A 13,280-nucleotide genomic window follows, 5' to 3' on the forward strand; every position below is an offset into this window, starting at 1 on the left:
GACTCTTGTTTTTCTTGGTTTTTGTTCTTCTTATTTATCAGGCTCTCAGTAATCTTAGTTCTCCCTCCCTCAGTGTTCATTTCAGCCTGTGTTTAGTTTCTGTTCCCGTGTCCCACGTTTCATCGTTTCATGTCGAGTCAGCCCTGTCTCTCTGTTTCCTGTGTCTCCCCAGTCAGCCCCGCCTCACTCGGGCACTCATGTGTGATACAGAGTAATAAACCTGACTACATTTGCTACACTCTCTTTATTACCTGTTACTTTAAAATTCATACACTAATTATGTCTGCCCATCTCTCTAATGTGAAGGTCAAAGGTCAACATCCCAGTGACATAAGAATAATCCCAAAGGGGCAAAGGCAGCGGTTAATTTAGCACATTTAGCATTAAGGGTACAGCAAGGATATACTTTTACTTATTGTGGCAGGGGTGTGGTCTCTGGCCTGCTGCAGTGGAGGCTGGTGGCGGGACGTTGGACGGCACAGGTGAGGGTGATGGAGCTCATGACTCTCCCCTTTATAGTGACGGAGGAGACTGGCGTGGGGGAAGCGTTTAGTGGAGGAAGCCGAGGAGAGAGCTGGTTTCTGGCTACAAAGACGGCGTCAAACCAGAAAAGATTGCTCGTGGTCAAATGTCAAAGGAGCTTGCAAAGAAAAGCGTCTGGACTTCTTTAAGTTACTTGAAGACGTTTCACCTCTCATCCGAGAAGCTTCTTCAGTTCTAAGGTCAAATGGTGGAGAGTCCCAGATATAAACCTAGTGGGAGTGACCCCCCACAGAGGGACAAAAGGACCCCCTGATGATCCTCTAATCGCCTGAGCCAAAGTGTGAAACTGGGTGTGGGTCCCAATCAGCCAGAGTTTCGGGTGAGTTCATTGTGAAACCTGGCCCCACCTTGTCATGCGAATTCCTGAGGTCAGATGGCCCAGGATGTGAGTGGGCATTAAGGCGTCTGGGAAGGGATCTCAAAACTGGATTATAGATGGCAGAGAGTTGGTGTCGTAAACCCCGCCTCTGTTCAAAGATGGTCGCTCACAGTGGACATAGATGCTTCTTTCACTCCTCTTTCAAACCATCTGTCCTCTCTGTCCAAAATGTGAACATTGGCATCCTCGAAAGAGTGTCCTTTATCCTTAAGATGCAGATGGACTGCTGAGTCTTGTCCTGTGGAGGTGGCTCTTCTGTGTTGTGCCATGCGCTTGTGAAGTGGCTGTTTGGTCTCTCCAATGTAGAGGTCTGGGCATTCCTCGCTGCACTGTACAGCATACACCACATTGTTAAGTCTGTGTTTTGGCGTTTTGTCTTTCGGGTGAACCAGTTTGTGTCTGAGCGTGTTGCTGGGTCTGAAATGCACCGGGATGTCATGCTTGGAGAAAACTCTCCTGAGTTTTTCTGATACACCGGCTACATAGGGGATGGCAATGTTGTTGCGTCTGTCCTTCTTATCCTCCCTCGCTGGTGTCTGATCTTCTTTTCTGTGCCTCTTTGCTAACTTTAAAGTCAGCAAAGAGGCTCCTTTGACTACAATGACCTGGATGACTGAGAACCTTCACAGACACTTGTGGTCAAATAATGTGTCAATCACCTGTGAATCAAACTGTGTGTGGCTCAGTTCATGTCACAGTGTTGTTTAGTATATCTTCACTTGTCTCACTCTCCTTCTGTTCTGTCCATCAGGACGATCCTCAGCGCTTACACAGATCCTCCATCGATGTTGTAACTGTTGGCATGATGACATTGTACATAATTTGGATTATTTCTTTATCTTGTCAAGATCTATGTCATGATTGTAAATTGTTTAAGCTGTACATTACTGTTTGTTTTTTGTAGTCAACGTTTTGGTGCTTTGTGCTTTTATTTTGAAAGTCAAGTTCGCTTACAAGTTGCGCTAGAATAAAGGTTTTTAGTGGTTTTATTATAAAGGTTTTGTTATTATATAATAATGATAATAATAATATCAATAACATTGAGGCACATTGTGTGGAGGAGGTTCAGTCATATCCTGATCATCCAGACAGATTTGATGGTTTTTATCCTCACCTGCTGTGTAGAAATGGTCTGACTGGTCGCTGTTACTGGGAGGTCGAGTGGAGAGGAAGCGTTTATATATCAGTGAGTTACAGAAGCATCAGAAGGAAAGGAAGCAGTGATGACTGTGTGTTTGGAAACAATGATCAGTCCTGGAGTCTGATCTGCTCTGATGATGGTCCTGATTCTGTCTGGCACAATAACAGACTAACATCCATCTCCTCCTCCTCCTCCTCCTCCTCCTCTGTCTCTAACAGAGCAGCAGTGTATGTGGACTGTCCTGCTGGCACTCTGTCCTTCTACAGAGTCTCCTCTGACACTCTGATCCACCTCCACACCTTCAACACCACATTCACTCAAACTCTTTATCCTGGGTTTAGACTCTGGTCTCCTGGTGCCTCAGTGTCCCTGTGCTGAGTGGAGTGTAAAGAGTGTCTCCTGTTACAGAAACACTCTGACTGTTGAACAGATAGTTCAGTCTGTACATGTCTGTCTCTTTCACTCACAAACACGTTTTCAGATTCATGGATTCAATCAGTTGATGTTTGAAACTCTTCTAAATGATTCCTTGTAAACTTCTTCCTCTTCAGTCACAAACAAACAGGAAGTGATGTCACATGTGTTCCTGTCCACACAGCAGAATGAGTCTATTGCTGACAGTGATGTACAAACAGAGTGAGCATTTCTGAGGCCCAAAATAAACTGAGTAGTTCACTGAATGAACAATGGACTGTGAGCTCAGTTCCTTCATCATTAGTATGGATTATATATGTATATGTATTATATTAGTATCATATATGTCAGGTGCTGCTGCTTTCAGTCATTGTGCAAATGTGCTGTTTGTAAGGTTGTAAAGCTGCAGTCAGCTGAGACTGAAGAAGTCACCTGATCAGTGAGCAAACGTTTCTGAAAACGTCCAGATGAACAGAATCAACCTTTTGGGATCAGCCAGCAATGCAGCATCATTGTTGTTCAGCTTCAGAGGTTTGCAGGAATGAACTGATGACCAGAAACAGCTGCAAAGTCCAAGAAAATACCAGCTGGAGTTCAGCTGCATTTGAAGAAGTCAAAGAAAAGTAAGGATGGCAAAGGGCGACGTTTTCTTCCAAAGAACTGCAAACATAGTCGACGCCTCATTAGAAGAATCATCTGGACATTTGTGAGGAACTCTAACCAAGAAAGCAACGTCACACAGATCCAACAGACAGTTTCCATGACTGCAAGTGTTGAGTGGAAAAATGCTACATTGCATTATTGCATCCTCTCACCACAGGAGGCGCTGTTGGCACCACTGATTGCTGATCAGCTGTTCTCTGATGATCTGATTGATACTGTGAATAACGGGACTCACTGAACTCTGTGACACAGTGAAGATTACAGAGTTTAACTTCAACATCTGACTGACGTCACACAGACAGAAGGATGAACCAGTGAGGCACAGAACACAGTTACTGGAGATACTGGATCAGCTCCATGTGAACCTCTGATGGAGAAGCTGCTGAGCCAGAGAAACATCAGGACATGACAGCAGCTGCACTTATCTAACAACATGTAGCAGAGCTGATCTATGTTAGAGGATCTATCATAGCAGCTGAAGCCAAAGTCCAACACTGGATACCAGCTGAGCCTGTGCTGAGTGTAGTGTTACAGGAAAAGGGCAGAAACACTGGTAGCTCCCAGTGATGCTGACTGGGGCACAGAGCTGAATGATGCAGCATCAGGACACTGTTTCAGTCTGACTGACAGAGAAACCTGTAGCTGTATCTACATGTGAGGCAGAGGCCACACAAGCAGCTTTCTATGTTTCACAGTGACTGAGATCTTCAGTGGGGGTGGACATGCTCCTGTACAGACCTCTGAGGAGAACCAAGGTGCAGTCAAAGAGTCCAGTCTGTCCTCACAGATGTGAACATGTGCTAACACATCAGGTCTGCTGTCAGCTAGCAGGCTCACATCAGAATCACTGTTCCTGAAAAACACAGTCTGTGTGACATCATCAGTCAGCTGATGGTCCCTGATCTGAATGGTTTCTGTCTCTACTGAGGAAGTCAGAGAATATCACTGAGGTGTGGATCAGGTCTGAGTGAGCTGTGGAGGGACAGCTTTAAACAGTCCACAGGTCTCACGTCCTGCTCAGTCTGGTAGCAGATACCTCGTATTGTTCCAGATGTGCTGACATCAGCAGCAGCACAGCTGTGTGATACCATGAATCTCAGTTATTGATCCAACACACAGTAAATACAAAGATCAGGATTTCTGAGAGTAATCATTATGAGTCTGAACACATGATCACTGAATGTTAGTCTCCACAATAATAAGCTAACACAAGCAAACACAGCTTTCAGCTCTTATTTTGAAACTGGCTTATTTAGAGAGCTGTGATGTGAGCGTGCCTGGCTCTGAGGCACTTGGGTCAGCCTCTGTTGTTTAGAAGTGTTACAGACTGTGAATGACACAGACCTGTCAGTTTCCATGTTTGTCTGTAACACAGCTCAGGGGCTCCATGCTGAACGCATCCATCCAGTGTTATTGATCCAGGACTGATACCAGCATTGGGATCAATACTACAACACACAATCACATGTGTCCACGTGATGCAGTTTGACCAGCTTTATTCATTAATGATCAATCAGCTTATTTACTGCATCTGCGTCCAGCTTCATTTAAATGATCCAACCATGAAAATGACATCAGTCCTACAGAAGCACTTCATGCTAACAGGAAGTCATTGATTAAGGTGGAATAACACAGAGACACAACCACTCACAGCTAACCTGACCCCACTAACTGCATGTGTTTGGACTGTGGGAGGAAGCCGGAGTACCGGAGAGGACGCACACAAACACGGGAGAACATGAAGCTCTGAAACAAAGATGGTGGATTTGACCTCAGGACCAGGCGGGGTTACGGGGGTCATGACCCCCCAATAATAGATCCAGCTACACTGAAACTGTCAATTTCATTTACTTTTACTGTTTTAAAGCTATCAGGCTGCTTTGTGGCTCACTCAATACTAAACTAAGATACTTTCAGTGTGAATCATTTGCAGGAACACAGGCAGGATTTAAGGTGCAGAACTTTACAGTCTCTGTCTCAAAGTTGGTCTAAACATGCTAACAGCTCTTTGTTTTTTTCAGTTTTCACTGGTTTGATGTAATGAAAGAAATTTTAAAGAAGCAGACGATTGTTGTTATTTTATTTCTATAGTTTCATAAATCGTGGTGTGGATCTAAGTCAACATTCAGAATAAATAAGATAATACAGCACTTTGATGGTTGCCTTTGTATTTTCCCAGCAGTGCTCAGGTTGGTTCTCGGCTACATTTACATACTGATGTTAATGTGTTCAGCAGCTGGACTCATCTGAGGAAGGAACATTGGAAAGGTGCTCAGTGCACAACTGCATCACTGATTTTATGTAAGACCCTGTGTTTTATTGTATTTATATATTTGTAACATTTGACTCAAACACTTTTGGGAAGGATGAAAATGTTTTCAGGAGGAAGTTTTTCCTTCTGTCCGACTGTAGTACACACAACACTGCGTCTCCCCCCATTATCACACTTCCTCAGGCTGGTGATGAGCGCCCCCTGGTGTCAGTGTTGATGACGTCATGCACAGTGAAACATAAACAGTGTCTGTTAATAAAAAATCATGTGTCCATTTTCATGTTTGCATCATGTTTCTGTAAAATCATCAGCTGTTTCTGAACCTTCTTCATTGTTTGACTCATTCCAACAGCTGTGAGCTGTGATGGAGTCAGAGCAGCTTCATCACTGATGTTCAGGTGAAGCTGAACTTAATAAACTGTAGAAATGATCAGGATTCAGGTTGGATGTGTAAAACACTTCTGTGTGAGGTCGCAGTGCTTCATATGTGTGTGTGGGCTGAAGCACACACGTGTGAGTCCTCAGAGGTTTCACACACATCACTGCACACACTTATAATCCTAGTTTAAGCTTGTGGATCATATCGGACACATCAGCAGCTCTTTGGAGACAAAGATTTGAGATTTAAGATGAGTCATAGTCTTTCTATCCATGGTAGCTTCCACTGCTGAGGCTCGGGAAACATGAAGAGGATAATTAAGAGCAAGCATCAGCTCTGTCTCATCTAACTACACAGTATTATGATCATGCACTTATGTCTCAAACTCACACACAATGAGACAAAATGAGTTCTGTAAGTCTTTAGATTATCAGTAAATTCTGGTGACAGTTTGACGCTCAGTGGAGCCATTTTTGGTTTGTGATGAGTGTTTTGTGAGCTTCTGTTTCGTGAATCGCTCTTTGTAATTTAGAAGCTCGTGCAGAAATGTGCGCGCCCTTATCTGAGAGGACACGGAGAGAGTGTCGCAGACTCGAGGTGAGGAGATAAACCTCGGAGCTGGATGGCCTGCACGTTACCCATGTGCATCTTTTCAGTGACATCAAGTGAACCCATAATAAGCATTTCTATGTCTTAGACATCATGTCCATTTCTAATGAGAGATTATTTTTAAATGAGGGAAACCTGGTCTAACAACACGCTTACAACAGAGCTAAAGGTTCACCACAGTGAGACGCTGGGACTCTGATAAGAACTGAAACACTGTGTATGAACAGCTGAGACAAAACTATATATAAACACTCATTTATTCCAGTTTAGTTTACAATGATTTTAAAGTAATGTGGAACGATTCATGTTCATGAGCTGTTACTGTGGAGCAGGGAAATTATTTTACTGCTATTGTTAAATAATAATCATCATCATTGCATTAATAATATAATCTGTAGTTTATATTGCATTCAGAGGTTGAACAGTGTGTGTGTCTTTCAGAAAGACTAAGTTGCAGGCTGAGAGGAAGTTGCAGAGAGTTTGCAGAAGTGAAAGTTATTTTGAGCAGCAGGCTAAGACGAGGCTATTTGAAGTACTAGGTTATTCAAATTGATCATTGCTTTAACAATGTAACAGATAGCTTTAAGAAGGCCTTAAGATGTCATGCATACAGTTATTATGTTAACCTTGTATTTCAGGTGTAGTTATAACTATTTTATACACAATGCATATCTGTGCTTATTAAAGAGTTGGAGCTCGGTCAATTAAGTGGAGGTTGTAAGCTTTGTTCGGCGCGATGTCCGGACAATCTATTGTGTAAGTGACTTGGAGCTATAGAAGGTTAAAACTGCGTACATGCTTACAAAACACTTATATCAGGTCATTTTATATTAAGCTTTTAGTAGAGGTTCTTGATTAAAACATGTATTCAACATAGTACATGTAGTTTCAGTTAGGTTGTTACACATAAAGATGAGCCTCGGTCCTGGTGAAGGGTCAGAAGTGCAACAGGTGAATTGAGAAAGAGCATTTGAGGACGAGACACAGACAGTTAGTAGGTGAAGAGGTGACATAGAGGCTGAGTGAGGTCAACACACACACATTAGTTAGATTTATTTATAGGAAAGAGTTTAGTCATGTCTGGTTGTAACTGCGAAAGTGTCTCTGTAAACGAGGAACCGTTCCTTGTTGTCTCGGCAAGAAAGAGGAACAAGACAAGAACTGAAAGGTAGACAGGAAGTGCCGGCCATGAAAATAGAAGATGATGTTCTTTCGAACTGTGTTAAAAGTCATTGTGGTGTTGATCTGATCTATGTATAAAATGTATCTGTGACGCATGAAGGGGCGTCAGTAATTCAAACCCTGATGCTATAAAAATCTGTGTATGCTTTGAGTAAGTCGAAGACCAATTCCTGTTCTTCCCACACGTGTGTATTCATTAAAATCATTGTTTGACCAAGAGCTTCTGGACCATGGTGGTTTGTACTCTCCTTCCTCAATTTTTGAACCTTAACATTACAAACACAACTATTGATTTGTCTATATATGGTCGGACTACAAGGCTTGTGTTGAGGCTCTTGGAATAATGTGTGAATTACAGCAAGAAATGATGGTTTTCCATTTTACCAAAGTGGAATAAAATCACCACAGCAAAGAAATAATGTTATTGTCTGCAGCTAAAATATATGGTGAACATGGTTTTATAATAATGTGCAAACACAACCTCACTCTGCTCTATACGAGGAGCCAACCACAGCTGTCCGGGTCTTCATCCACCACCTCCACCATCTTTGCTCATCATCATTCACTTAATTCCTGATTGGTTTAAATCAAACTCCATTACAGGTTCAACTCCATTATATAACAGCATGTTGACTTTGGATCTGGTGTGCAGTGCCACCTTAAAAGATGAGGAAACTAATAGATTACAAAAAAGAAGTGGAGGAGTTAAAGAGCTGCAGCAGATTAACAGTTTCTGACAGTCATGTGTTAGAAATAGGACGATTAGATGAGCTGAGGGATCCATCTACTGCTCAGTGAAGCCTCATCAGAAACAGTCTCAGTGGAAGGATGGCTCTATTGTTAAGGAAGGACACAGGCAGAAAGACTGGCGTCTGTCACACAGGAACTGGACTGAAAATCAGCTGTAATTCCTTTCACAATAAATCCATAAATAAACAAAATAAAACATAGAAAAGTGTTTAAACCCACTTTTCCATGAAGCTGTCAATAGGAAATGTTCCAGTAAACATGTCTGTGTTTCTGCTGTTTTCCTTTCATGCGTCCACAGCTGACAGGTAACCCTATTGGAGTCGCCATAGTGACGGGTGGCGTCTCAGCTTCAGCGTGTTGATGGGCACAGCCATGGTTACCACAGCTGGAGTTGGTGTACGGCGAGCTGTGAGAGGACAGAGATGGAGAATGCACATTTAACTCTTTAACAGGAGATACGTTACGACTAACAGACGACTGCTGTCTACATGATGTCTTTGCAGCCCTTATGCTACATGTTACACAACTTTTCTTCATGCCAACAAGACTGAGGTGCCACATAGTCGACACATACAGCTGATTATGATGCATGTTTTACTATTGCTATGTTCACATCATCTGCTTGGCTGTATTACTGAAAGCCTGGAGATCCTCTGACGTGTGCATGGCTGATGTGAAGTATGATTAGTCCTACATGACATCAACAACAGAGGCAATGAAAGCTTTGTTGTTAACAGGTTGTAGGTAAAGTCAAATGTCTACTTCTACACTTGTGTTGGGTAAAGTTCTTCTCACTGCAGCAGCTTTATATCTGTGCTTTCACAGGGCGTGATGTGGAGCTCAGCGCTGAGGTGCAGGTCTCCTTGGAGACGGCATCCTGGCTGAAAATATTATCATGCTTCCAAAACATTTCAGCTTTTATTTTGAAAGAAACAAGACTTGAAAACGAATCCCCTTCTTCCTCTTTGTCTTTGTTCTTCAGAGGAGTGTCACCTGGACAAACTCAGGGCTGTTCTAGAGCCTTTGTTATTATTTGACTCCATAGAAATAAAACTGAATCGAATCAAACAAAAACTCCCAAACAGCTAAAACACTTTGCTTTATTCTCTTTTTTAACAAATACGTTGAAGTCCATCCATAACAACACAGCTGAGATCTCCTTTGTAATCAAGTGTTTACATCCTTTGTACAGATCTGCATACAAAACAATCATTTACGTCCCACAGAAGTCTAGTTACACGTAACTATACAAGAACTGGTAAATGACAGAAACATGAGACACATGATCACAGGTGATAACAAAAAGAGAAAGAATTCATGTGTTAGTGATGTTTTTCAGCCCTGATGGCTCATGTTGGAGAAACAAGCTGAGGTACGTGGAAAGTTCACACACACAAGTGGGCGTGAGCACACACACAGAGAGAAACACAACTGAAGCATCTGTTTGCTGTTTCTGCTTTCATCATCTCTGCTGCTGTGTCAGGCTGGGGTCTCTCAGTGACGTGGTTGAGGTGAAGTATGACGAGTATCCCTGATTCAGTCCATCGAGACAAAGGGCAAAGAAAGCTGTTGTTAACAAACTCTATGGTGATGTGGCATTTAGCTCTGACTCTACGCTCTGCTGAATCCTTTGAACCTGCTGATCAGTAAAGCTCTACGTGCTGCAGCAGATTGACAGATTTACAGCAGACAAAGCAACACGCTGATCGACTTTGACCGCTGCAAAAACAAAATACCCACCAAGTCTGAAGTCGATCAGAGGAACTGTTGACAGACTGACAGACAAACAGATGCTTGATTCATTAGTGCGATTAAATGTTCTTCTTTAGCAGCATCACGTCATGTGTTTGTGTTCCAGGAATAAAGGTCTGTTTAAACTGGACGTCTCCTCAGCATCACTCGTGCTGTCATGGTTTCAAAGCTGTGCAGAAAGAATCTGAGGGATGATACAGAGGTGACCAAAGTTACAAACATCCAGCTGTGCTGCAAATGTTTGCAGAGCTCCAAACTCTTTGGCTTTCTGCAGAGCAAGTATGGAAGAAGCACCTGAGCTAACTTCAGTTTAGACGATATGAGGAAAAATGCTGCTTCCCAAAGTTTCCTACAAGTATCCAGTTTATATTTAGAGAAGCGAAGGCTCTTTATCCTGACAACTACTGGTGGTGCTGGACCAAGGCCAGGAAGATCGTGAAGGACCTCAGCCATCCCAACAACAGACTGTTCTCTCTGCTGAGGTCAGGAAAGCGATTCCGCTCCCTGAAGACCAACACAGAGAGACTGAGGAGGAGCTTCTTCCCGCAGGCGATACGGTCTCTCAATCACACCACCACACAGTACTGACCCACACATATGGTTCTTACACACACACTGGACTTTCTGGACTTTGGTTTTGCACAACACTGGTCACTATATTCTTCATTTCCGGTTAATACTTGTACAGTTGCTGTTATTGTGTATATATTTATTTATATTTAGATTTCTTCATACATTCTTATATAGTTCTATATTGTGTATTTTGTTGTACAGTTATTTTATTTTCAACTTTAATTTATATATTTTATCTTATTCTTCCCAGTTAAATTTACCCTTCATTCTAATTTGTGTTGTACAGTTATTTCATTTTTAACCTTAATTTATATTTTATTCCTTCCTAGTTAAATTTACCCTTTTTAATTTTTCATATTTATTTCCTATCTTATTCATAGCCTTTTCCTTTTTTGTTTTCTTTAGGTCATGAGCAGTTGTCCAAGCATTTCACTACATATCGTAATGTGTATGACTGTGTACGTGACAAATAAAAATTTGAATTTGAATTTACTCCCTGGTGGATCCCTGTCCTGTGACAGCAGCAAAGACTGTGTATCAGTGTCATCAAAGCCACTTCAATAACCAGTGTTTAAAGCTCTCTAGCAGATGGACTTCAGTGGCAGCAGCCTCTGTCTGCTGTGTACAGAAGGTTCTCTGATGAAGCACACAGCAGATGCTGCACTACAACAGCAGCAGCAGCTCAGCTTCAGTTTGCTTCGACGCCCTTTTTGACCTGTGAAACAGCAGAAAATGAAACATTTCAACACCCGTTTGTTAGCGTGAGCTATTCTGCTGTTTTTCATCATTTCACAGGTGAAATAAAATCCCAGTAATTTACTTCCTGTAGGAGTGATCGTGTCCAGCCTGACTGAGACCATGTGCTCCATCCTGCACAGGTAATAAACCTCTGACATGAAGGGCTGTCAAGTAGTTTTAGACAAATGGGGGTAAAAGAGACGTTAAAAGCTTAAAGAGAAACTACATTTTCTAAGAACTGTCTGACGTTCACCTCTCACTCTCAGAAAGTATACAGACTTTCTTTGATTCACTAGTGAGATAAAATGCATTTCTTGGACAACATGACTTTGATATATTTGTTTTCCAGGAGCAAAGGTCTGTTTATACTGGCGAGCGATGCAGGCAGGAGGACTCTTTACACTGTGACTGACTAATCAATCTCTTCATCATGACTTCTGCTGTCATGGTTTTAAACCTGCGCAGTGGAGAAAAGAAGCTGAAAGAAGCTTCCTGCAAGTATCTGACGTGTCTTTAAAGAACTAAATCCTCCTCATCCTCACAGATACTCCCTCCTTAACCAGTTTCTTAAACTAGCTAACAGGTGGAGCGACACCACTGCGTACCAAAGGTTATAAAGTTAACCACACAGCAGACACTCTCGGTGCGTCAGCTGTGTGGAATCGAGTTGTTCCTGCATTAATACACATACTGAAGGAACTGCCATGAGAAAGGTGAACTGAAGCTTTGATGCTAAAGTTAAGAACCTTTTGTTCACACTGGCAAGTGTTCAATGTTACCATTTATGCCAGTTTATTAATAAAGTACTTTTAAAAACAGCAGCAGGGCTGACAAAAGTGCAATAAAACCAAAAATCTATGAAACAGCAAATAATGAAATATTTTCATTTCAAGACCTTTTTATTAACTCTTCTCCGGCCTTTATAGCACATTTACTTGTCTTACACTCTTTCAGTTGATATGAGTGACCAATATCTAATTCATTAGCTCACTAGTGCTTCACTGTTATATTCAGTCTGCTGACTGAGATCAGGTGACATTAAAAAAATCGCTAGTGAATGAAATGTGAAAACAAAAATCATTGTGATCAAAGCTCTCTTGTTTGCTCTGAGGCACTAAAGCCTGCACAGGTAATAAGCTTCTTGGCTTTAAGTGAGGATTTCCATTCGTTTGCAAGCAAATGAAGAAACAAAAGTTTGTACGGACTTTAGCGCCCTGTTGTCCTCATGTGTGGACGTCACATTTTGGGATGTTTAGACCAAAATACAAAGTTTTGCTCCACAAGGACCTGATTTGCACCTACGAGGTCATTATCCTGCCTCTGTTCTATCGACATTTAAAGCAAATATCCTCATATGTGGATCTCATTTCTCTCAGAAACAAAATTCTGGTAATTCTTTGTTTGTACATGAATCAGGTCCCAAACAGCCCAAATAGCAAAGAGACTTTAAAAATGCATGAAAGCGTTCAGGTCTTAGGAGGTTAAAGCTCTAAAAGAGAAACTCCAGTGAAACAAGTTGAGGTGACCACGTGTGTCGTGTGTGTTGTTGTCACATGTTACTCTGCACGCCAGCAGGTGGCGACAGGTTAATCTGGCCCTGCTTTGTTTGTCCTTTTGGAGCAAAAAGCCTGTTTTTCTTGTGTTTTTAACTACATTTGATCATCACGTTGCTGATATCGTCTGATCTGCATCCCAACTGCTAAGTTTGTGTTATTTAGGTTGTTTCTTTGAATGTTTCTCTTGCTAACTGTCTGAGGTTCACCTCTCACAGAGTGAACATAATTCTGCCCTTGTAGGATTAAACTTTGTGGTTGCAAAACCGTCCATTTGTTTAGCAGAACTGACATGTTTCTGAATCCATGCCAGAGCCGAGGGTTTGTGTAAG

Source organism: Rhamphochromis longiceps, linkage group LG3 (genome assembly GCF_057381845.1).
Source record: "Rhamphochromis longiceps isolate RC_006_pf linkage group LG3, R_longiceps_female_GT1.1, whole genome shotgun sequence".
In the NCBI taxonomy this organism is placed as follows: domain Eukaryota; kingdom Metazoa; phylum Chordata; class Actinopteri; order Cichliformes; family Cichlidae; genus Rhamphochromis; species Rhamphochromis longiceps.